Below are 9095 nucleotides of genomic sequence, written 5' to 3'. Positions count from 1 at the left end.
GTAAGCGCCATAAGTGTTGGGGTGCCTATAGAGGCATAGGGAGCATGCCAGACATGAATGCTATATGTGTAATGTCCCATTAAGGGTGTCTCCGCTGGAGCCCTGAAAAGCACAAGGTCATAATATATGAGGTACCTTGGTAGAAGGCCAGTAAGGGTTATTATCCCAAAGAGTTAATTCAGAAGGGGTTGTGTACTTCATGGACCTGTGGAATAGGTGGAGAGACAAAGAAATGGTAACCCAGGGTTACCCAGTATAGGCGGTCAAAATCGACCGACGAAATGGGGAAAGAAAAACACAAAGTAGATACCTGGTGTGGGTCCTATGGGGGTAAGCGGCGCATCCCGCGCCTTGCTGCACGTTTCCAGAGGGGAGGCTCGGCAAGTAAGGGAGGACGGGGATATAGCCCTGAAATAGCGCCGGACCGGAAGTCCCGGACCGGAAGTGACGCGGTAATACATGCGCACTGAGCCCTGCAGGCACGTAAGGGCAAAGAACTTTGCCCAGGAGTGGGAGTGATGTAGTACTGTACGAAGTATTGAAGGAGAAATGTGATCATACGGAGGCACCCAAAAAGGAATGGGAATGAATGAAATGAATGAGTGAAACTAAAATTGATGTAAATGAAAAAAAAGGGGGAAAAAAATATAATAATAATAATAAAATAATAAAAGGAAAATGAAAATAAAGTATGGAGTCAAAAATAAAGTGAAAGCAAATGAAGTAAAATTGAAAAAATATAAAAATAATAATAATGTAAATATGAAATGAAAATGATGAATATGTCATGGAAATGAAATGGAATATACGCCTATATTTGCATGGTGTGTGAGAAAATAAAAAATAAAAAATAAAAAAATAAAAAATAAATAAAAAATAATAAATAATAAAAAATAATAAAATATAGAAAAATGGGAAAAAATAGAAAATGAATAATGAAATAATGAAAAAATAATAATAAAAGTTAATAAAAATTAAAATAAAATAAAATATAAAAATTAAAAATAAAAAATGATAAAAATAGTGAATAATGTGAAAAAATAAAATAAATAAATAAATAAAAATAATAAAAATGAATGAAAACAAGAAAAAGAATATACGCGACCGAGGACTCACCTAGTGGAAGGTGGACTCAACGTGTCTGGAAGGTAAAGAGAGAGAATTAGTGAGACATTATAGTAGCCAGTCAATCTCCCTGTTGAGACCCTTAGGGCTTAGGGTTTCCAGTTTGTGGATCCAGAATGCCTCCCTCATTTTCAGTTGTTTAATATGGTTACCGCCTCGTCTGGGTCTCGGTACCTGCTCAATGACTTGGTATTTCAGCTGCGCCACCGTGTGTCTGCACCTAACGAAGTGTTCTGGGATAGGTAGCCACGTTTTACTACATCGAATGGTGGATTTGTGGCTCGCTATACGGTCTTTTACGTGTTGGGTGGTCTCTCCTACGTATAGGAGGCCACATGGGCATTTTACAATGTAAACAACAAAGTTGGAGTCACAAGTGTAGTATCCATGGATCGGGTAGGTCTTGCCTGTCCTGGGGTGGGTTACGCTATCTGCTTTGATAACATTGGAACAGGAGGCGCAATTGAGACACGGAAATGTCCCTGTGCGTTGTGGGGTCAGTACCGATTGGTTTATGGTGGGGCGTCCACTACCTATATCGGCCCGAACTAGTTTGTCTCTTATGTTGGGGGCTCTTCTGTTGCACATGAGGGGTGGTAAAGAGAAACTTGAAATGTTTGGGTAGGCTTTCTCTAGGAGAGACCAGTGTTTATGGACCACTCTCTCGACTTTAGGCATAAGAGGATGGAAAGTGTGGACGAATGGGATCCTGTCTGTGTTGGTATTGCCCGGAGGTGAAGGTTGTTGTTGTAGGATCCGTGTTTTTTCAAGGTCGAGTAGACGTTGTGGATAGTTCCTTTCCCTAAATTTCTGGGACATGTCCTCTAGGCGTGTGGGGAGTGTAGCCTGATCGGAGACGATCCTGGCTACTCTGGTGAATTGCGAACGGGGAAGGCTATTGCGTGTAGCTTTAGGATGACTACTAGAATAGTGCAAAAGACTATTACAGTCTGTTGGTTTGCAGTAAAGGTCAGTTGACAAATGGCCCTGATTATCCTTACGAACAAGGGTGTCCAAAAATGAAATTTGGTTTGGATCAAACTGCATGGTGAATCGTAGTTCTGGGTAGATGGAGTTAAGTGTCTGATGAAATGCCTGCAGTATGTCGGTAGGCCCTGACCAAATAAAGAAGATGTCATCTATGTAACGCAAGTAGCAATTGATATACTCCACATATCTAGTATCGGTGTAGACAAAATTCTCCTCAAATGTATTCATGTATGCATTAGCATACGCCGGTGCGACGTTCGAACCCATCGCGGTACCCTGGCATTGTATGTAGTAGGTATCTTCATAGAGAAAGTAGTTTTCGTATAGTACTAGTCTTAGTAGGTCTATGCAGAACTGTGTGAACATAGTGGATTTGCCTGAATTCTCTAACAGTGATCTGGATGCCGTAATGCCTTTCTCATGGGTGATGGAGGTGTAAAGGCTGTTGACGTCCATGGTGACTAGGAGACTGTTAGGGGGTACACAATCAAGTTGTCTCAATTTTCTCAGAAAGTGGCCAGTGTCCAGTATAAAGGACCTGTTGTTCTTGATCAGTGGAGTTAGGATTTTTTCAAGAAAGACTGATAGAGGTGACAATATAGAGTCCGTGGATGCCACTATGGGACGACCAGGGGGATTTGTTAGTGACTTGTGGATTTTGGGTAGTATATAGAATACTGGAGTGATTGGGTGAAGGTTGTTGAGGAATTTAACTGTTTGCTGATCAATGGTACCATTATCACTATAGGTCCTGGTGATATATTCAATTTTTTTGCGGATCTCGAAGACGGGGTCCCTGGGAATAACCTTGTATGTGTTGGTATCAGATAATTGGCGTAATACCTCGGTGGAGTATAGTGCGCGGTCTAGTATAACTATTGCTCCGCCCTTGTCCGCCGGTTTGATAACAATGGCTCTGTTATTATGGAGAGAAGTGAGTGCCTGTTTATCCGACGGTGTCATGTTAGCCCGTGTAGGGAAGAGACCCAATCGATGTTGGTGAGATAGATCCTTAACATCCTTATCAACAAAAGAAATAAACGTTTCCACAGGATGGAATGTATGAGGAGGGTTAAAGGAACTGGGGTTCCTCAAGCCCAGTGACGCCAGAGGGATCTCCGCAACAGAGACGTCCCCAGTAGGAGACACTCTGTTCTCGGAGTCTCCCGTCAATGTCCCGAAGTGAGTCTTCAGTCTCACTAGACGATATAGTCTTTGTAAGTCCTGCTCCAGCTGGAAACTGTCCCAGTTAGGAGTGGGACAGAACGACAGTCCTTTTTGTAGTACATTGAGTTCCGCAGGGGAGAGCGTATAACCTGAAATATTAATGACTAGGTTAGATGTCTTACCTGTGACCGAGTTGTCATTTTTCCTCGATCTTCTTGTTGGTCGGTACGCTGATAACCTCCCCTGCGGCCTTTGGACAAAAAATGAGGTCTGCTTGAACCCGTGGATGAGTCGCTCTCCGTGCTGAAGGAGCCCGTCTTGCGTTGGTAGGGACGGCGCCAGGGATGGTTGCCTGTAGAATCGTTCCATCGGTATACTCTGTTGTGGGTGTAGTCGTCGTTGTCGCGTTGGAACTTTTGGCGCTTTCTCTCCTCCAGGAATTTACGGTGGTCAGCAAGGATTTTGTCAGTTTTCTCCTTGAGGTTGGTCCACTCTGGGGACGCCAAGGTCGAGGAAAGTTGAGTTTCAATGGCTCTGATGTTGTCCTTAGTCTCGGTGATAGATTTCTGTAAAAATTCAATGGTCAATATAATAATGTCCATAGAGCATTTATTGAGGATCTTTTTGTATTTGTCACAAAAATCAGGGTTCTCTGAAAAAAGAGTGGGGCGTAGGTTGCATCTAAGGCCCCTCGGGATCCTTCCTTGTTTATGGTACTCTGCCAAGGTGATGCAATGTAGGTCAAAGGAGATTAATTTTCGTCGTTCCTTTTCGTAGTCCCTTGTCCTGAGTTCATGTAGGGGAGTCTTCAAGAACTCGCTAGAGTTCGAGACTTGAGATAGAATATTCGAGCTGGTTGCGGCGTCGTAAGCAAAGGTATCAGACGACATCTGGAGGACCGGTGCTACACCAAGAAAAAATCACATGAAGATAAGAAAAATGGTGTGCACTCAGGTCGTAGGATAGTGAGGTGCTGGTAAACTGACCGTGCGGTCAAGTCTAACATAGAAAAAAAATTACCGCACACTCAATATTGATATAATGCAGAAAAAAGGTTTATGCCAATTTTATTCAGGAAAAAACAAAATGATAGTTCGCCACAGTGATAGAGTAGAACCCATAGAGTAGAACCCGACGTTTCGACCCTCCCGGGTCTTATTCATGGGGTTACTGAAACAACAAGACATTTTATCAACAATTGTTTGACAAACATTTGGCAAAATTACATTTAGTAATAAAAAATCAATCACCAGAAGGGAATACACACAAAAAAAACAAAACAAAATTATATACAAAACAACTCAAGAAAATGACAATGGTCATACGATCAGGAACGGCGAATATTATACTGCCATATAGTGCAAAAGGTCATGAAAATATATAGTATATAAAGTTTTACCTCTAGTCCTTAGGAATGTATGTACACAAGGTGGCAGTAGTAAACGAGGACCAAACGATCCCTGATACAGAGAGCAAAACCTGCCATAGTGACAAGATGACAGTGTTATCAGATATAATAAATGTGGGTAAAGAGATCTATCAATCGAGAATAGGTACCAGACACGTGTGTTGTAGATATTATGTTGTTATAGCCACTAGGGTGATGCAGTGTTTGTCCGGGCATAATGGTGAAATAAGTGTTCGGTCGCATCTGCAAGTAGGGAAAAACATGTCAGTAATGGCCAAGAGTTGTATAGATGATGTCACTTAGGGGATGCCCCAAGAAATCCTGTAAATAGCTAGGTTATAGTATGTGTAGTGCCTCAGGATGAGGCCAGTAAGCGCCATAAGTGTTGGGGTGCCTATAGAGGCATAGGGAGCATGCCAGACATGAATGCTATATGTGTAATGTCCCATTAAGGGTGTCTCCGCTGGAGCCCTGAAAAGCACAAGGTCATAATATATGAGGTACCTTGGTAGAAGGCCAGTAAGGGTTATTATCCCAAAGAGTTAATTCAGAAGGGGTCGTGTACTTCATGGACCTGTGGAATAGGTGGAGAGACAAAGAAATGGTAACCCAGGGTTACCCAGTATAGGCGGTCAAAATCGACCGACGAAATGGGGAAAGAAAAACACAAAGTAGATACCTGGTGTGGGTCCTATGGGGGTAAGCGGCGCATCCCGCGCCTTGCTGCACGTTTCCAGAGGGGAGGCTCGGCAAGTAAGGGAGGACGGGGATATAGCCCTGAAATAGCGCCGGACCGGAAGTCCCGGACCGGAAGTGACGCGGTAATACATGCGCACTGAGCCCTGCAGGCACGTAAGGGCAAAGAACTTTGCCCAGGAGTGGGAGTGATGTAGTACTGTACGAAGTATTGAAGGAGAAATGTGATCATACGGAGGCACCCAAAAAGGAATGGGAATGAATGAAATGAATGAGTGAAACTAAAATTGATGTAAATGAAAAAAAAGGGGGAAAAAAATATAATAATAATAATAAAATAATAAAAGGAAAATGAAAATAAAGTATGGAGTCAAAAATAAAGTGAAAGCAAATGAAGTAAAATTGAAAAAATATAAAAATAATAATAATGTAAATATGAAATGAAAATGATGAATATGTCATGGAAATGAAATGGAATATACGCCTATATTTGCATGGTGTGTGAGAAAATAAAAAATAAAAAATAAAAAAATAAAAAATAAATAAAAAATAATAAATAATAAAAAATAATAAAATATAGAAAAATGGGAAAAAATAGAAAATGAATAATGAAATAATGAAAAAATAATAATAAAAGTTAATAAAAATTAAAATAAAATAAAATATAAAAATTAAAAATAAAAAATGATAAAAATAGTGAATAATGTGAAAAAATAAAATAAATAAATAAATAAAAATAATAAAAATGAATGAAAACAAGAAAAAGAATATATGCGACCGAGGACTCACCTAGTGGAAGGTGGACTCAACGTGTCTGGAAGGTAAAGAGAGAGAATTAGTGAGACATTATAGTAGCCAGTCAATCTCCCTGTTGAGACCCTTAGGGCTTAAGGGTTTCCAGTTTGTGGATCCAGAATGCCTCCCTCATTTTCAGTTGTTTAATATGGTTACCGCCTCGTCTGGGTCTCGGTACCTGCTCAATGACTTGGTATTTCAGCTGCGCCACCGTGTGTCTGCACCTAACGAAGTGTTCTGGGATAGGTAGCCACGTTTTACTACATCGAATGGTGGATTTGTGGCTCGCTATACGGTCTTTTACGTGTTGGGTGGTCTCTCCTACGTATAGGAGGCCACATGGGCATTTTACAATGTAAACAACAAAGTTGGAGTCACAAGTGTAGTATCCATGGATCGGGTAGGTCTTGCCTGTCCTGGGGTGGGTTACGCTATCTGCTTTGATAACATTGGAACAGGAGGCGCAATTGAGACACGGAAATGTCCCTGTGCGTTGTGGGGTCAGTACCGATTGGTTTATGGTGGGGCGTCCACTACCTATATCGGCCCGAACTAGTTTGTCTCTTATGTTGGGGGCTCTTCTGTTGCACATGAGGGGTGGTAAAGAGAAACTTGAAATGTTTGGGTAGGCTTTCTCTAGGAGAGACCAGTGTTTATGGACCACTCTCTCGACTTTAGGCATAAGAGGATGGAAAGTGTGGACGAATGGGATCCTGTCTGTGTTGGTATTGCCCGGAGGTGAAGGTTGTTGTTGTAGGATCCGTGTTTTTTCAAGGTCGAGTAGACGTTGTGGATAGTTCCTTTCCCTAAATTTCTGGGACATGTCCTCTAGGCGTGTGGGGAGTGTAGCCTGATCGGAGACGATCCTGGCTACTCTGGTGAATTGCGAACGGGGAAGGCTATTGCGTGTAGCTTTAGGATGACTACTAGAATAGTGCAAAAGACTATTACAGTCTGTTGGTTTGCAGTAAAGGTCAGTTGACAAATGGCCCTGATTATCCTTACGAACAAGGGTGTCCAAAAATGAAATTTGGTTTGGATCAAACTGCATGGTGAATCGTAGTTCTGGGTAGATGGAGTTAAGTGTCTGATGAAATGCCTGCAGTATGTCGGTAGGCCCTGACCAAATAAAGAAGATGTCATCTATGTAACGCAAGTAGCAATTGATATACTCCACATATCTAGTATCGGTGTAGACAAAATTCTCCTCAAATGTATTCATGTATGCATTAGCATACGCCGGTGCGACGTTCGAACCCATCGCGGTACCCTGGCATTGTATGTAGTAGGTATCTTCATAGAGAAAGTAGTTTTCGTATAGTACTAGTCTTAGTAGGTCTATGCAGAACTGTGTGAACATAGTGGATTTGCCTGAATTCTCTAACAGTGATCTGGATGCCGTAATGCCTTTCTCATGGGTGATGGAGGTGTAAAGGCTGTTGACGTCCATGGTGACTAGGAGACTGTTAGGGGGTACACAATCAAGTTGTCTCAATTTTCTCAGAAAGTGGCCAGTGTCCAGTATAAAGGACCTGTTGTTCTTGATCAGTGGAGTTAGGATTTTTTCAAGAAAGACTGATAGAGGTGACAATATAGAGTCCGTGGATGCCACTATGGGACGACCAGGGGGATTTGTTAGTGACTTGTGGATTTTGGGTAGTATATAGAATACTGGAGTGATTGGGTGAAGGTTGTTGAGGAATTTAACTGTTTGCTGATCAATGGTACCATTATCACTATAGGTCCTGGTGATATATTCAATTTTTTTGCGGATCTCGAAGACGGGGTCCCTGGGAATAACCTTGTATGTGTTGGTATCAGATAATTGGCGTAATACCTCGGTGGAGTATAGTGCGCGGTCTAGTATAACTATTGCTCCGCCCTTGTCCGCCGGTTTGATAACAATGGCTCTGTTATTATGGAGAGAAGTGAGTGCCTGTTTATCCGACGGTGTCATGTTAGCCCGTGTAGGGAAGAGACCCAATCGATGTTGGTGAGATAGATCCTTAACATCCTTATCAACAAAAGAAATAAACGTTTCCACAGGATGGAATGTATGAGGAGGGTTAAAGGAACTGGGGTTCCTCAAGCCCAGTGACGCCAGAGGGATCTCCGCAACAGAGACGTCCCCAGTAGGAGACACTCTGTTCTCGGAGTCTCCCGTCAATGTCCCGAAGTGAGTCTTCAGTCTCACTAGACGATATAGTCTTTGTAAGTCCTGCTCCAGCTGGAAACTGTCCCAGTTAGGAGTGGGACAGAACGACAGTCCTTTTTGTAGTACATTGAGTTCCGCAGGGGAGAGCGTATAACCTGAAATATTAATGACTAGGTTAGATGTCTTACCTGTGACCGAGTTGTCATTTTTCCTCGATCTTCTTGTTGGTCGGTACGCTGATAACCTCCCCTGCGGCCTTTGGACAAAAAATGAGGTCTGCTTGAACCCGTGGATGAGTCGCTCTCCGTGCTGAAGGAGCCCAGGCAGTCAGAGAGCCCAGGACAGGAGCCGTCTCTACTTCTGTTCTCTGAATCTCTTGGCTTGGAAACAGGGGGCCAGCCAAGCAGCATTGGAGAAATGGAAGAAGAGGCAGTGTGCAGCACTGGACAGCGTTTCTTGGCCAGTTGGCAGTCTGCAGCACATGGTTGATTACATGCTGCAGTGCCTGAGAAACGACCGGCGCATCGCCCACATTCTCAACATGGCTGATTATTGGGTGTACACCCTCCTCGATCCTCGCTACCGGGACAACGTACAATGCCTCATCACACCATTGAACCGGGAGCGTAAAATGCAGGAGTACCAAGACACACTGGTCAATTCCATCATCTTCTCCAGTCCAACTGAGAGAAGTGCTGCTAGTGCTTTACAAAGCAGCTCAGTGCGTCCAGGCAGTGGAGGAGGCTCAGCAAAAAGAGG

The 9095-nt window shown here is 42.8% G+C and overlaps 1 long non-coding RNA gene across 1 annotated transcript; it reads right to left on the bottom strand.

Annotated features, from left to right (window-relative positions):
• Positions 1-4606: 4606 nt before the first annotated feature.
• On the bottom strand, positions 4607-8581 carry LOC143793258 (uncharacterized). Its single transcript, XR_013220104.1, has 3 exons — positions 8525-8581; positions 6176-6200; positions 4607-4761 (listed from the first exon to the last, which is right to left on the bottom strand). It is a non-coding gene; the product is annotated as an uncharacterized LOC143793258 (long non-coding RNA).
• Positions 8582-9095: the final 514 nt, after the last annotated feature.

Source organism: Ranitomeya variabilis, chromosome 1 (assembly GCF_051348905.1).
Source record: "Ranitomeya variabilis isolate aRanVar5 chromosome 1, aRanVar5.hap1, whole genome shotgun sequence".
In the NCBI taxonomy this organism is placed as follows: domain Eukaryota; kingdom Metazoa; phylum Chordata; class Amphibia; order Anura; family Dendrobatidae; genus Ranitomeya; species Ranitomeya variabilis.
This window is presented reverse-complemented; position numbering and strand designations above follow the sequence as displayed.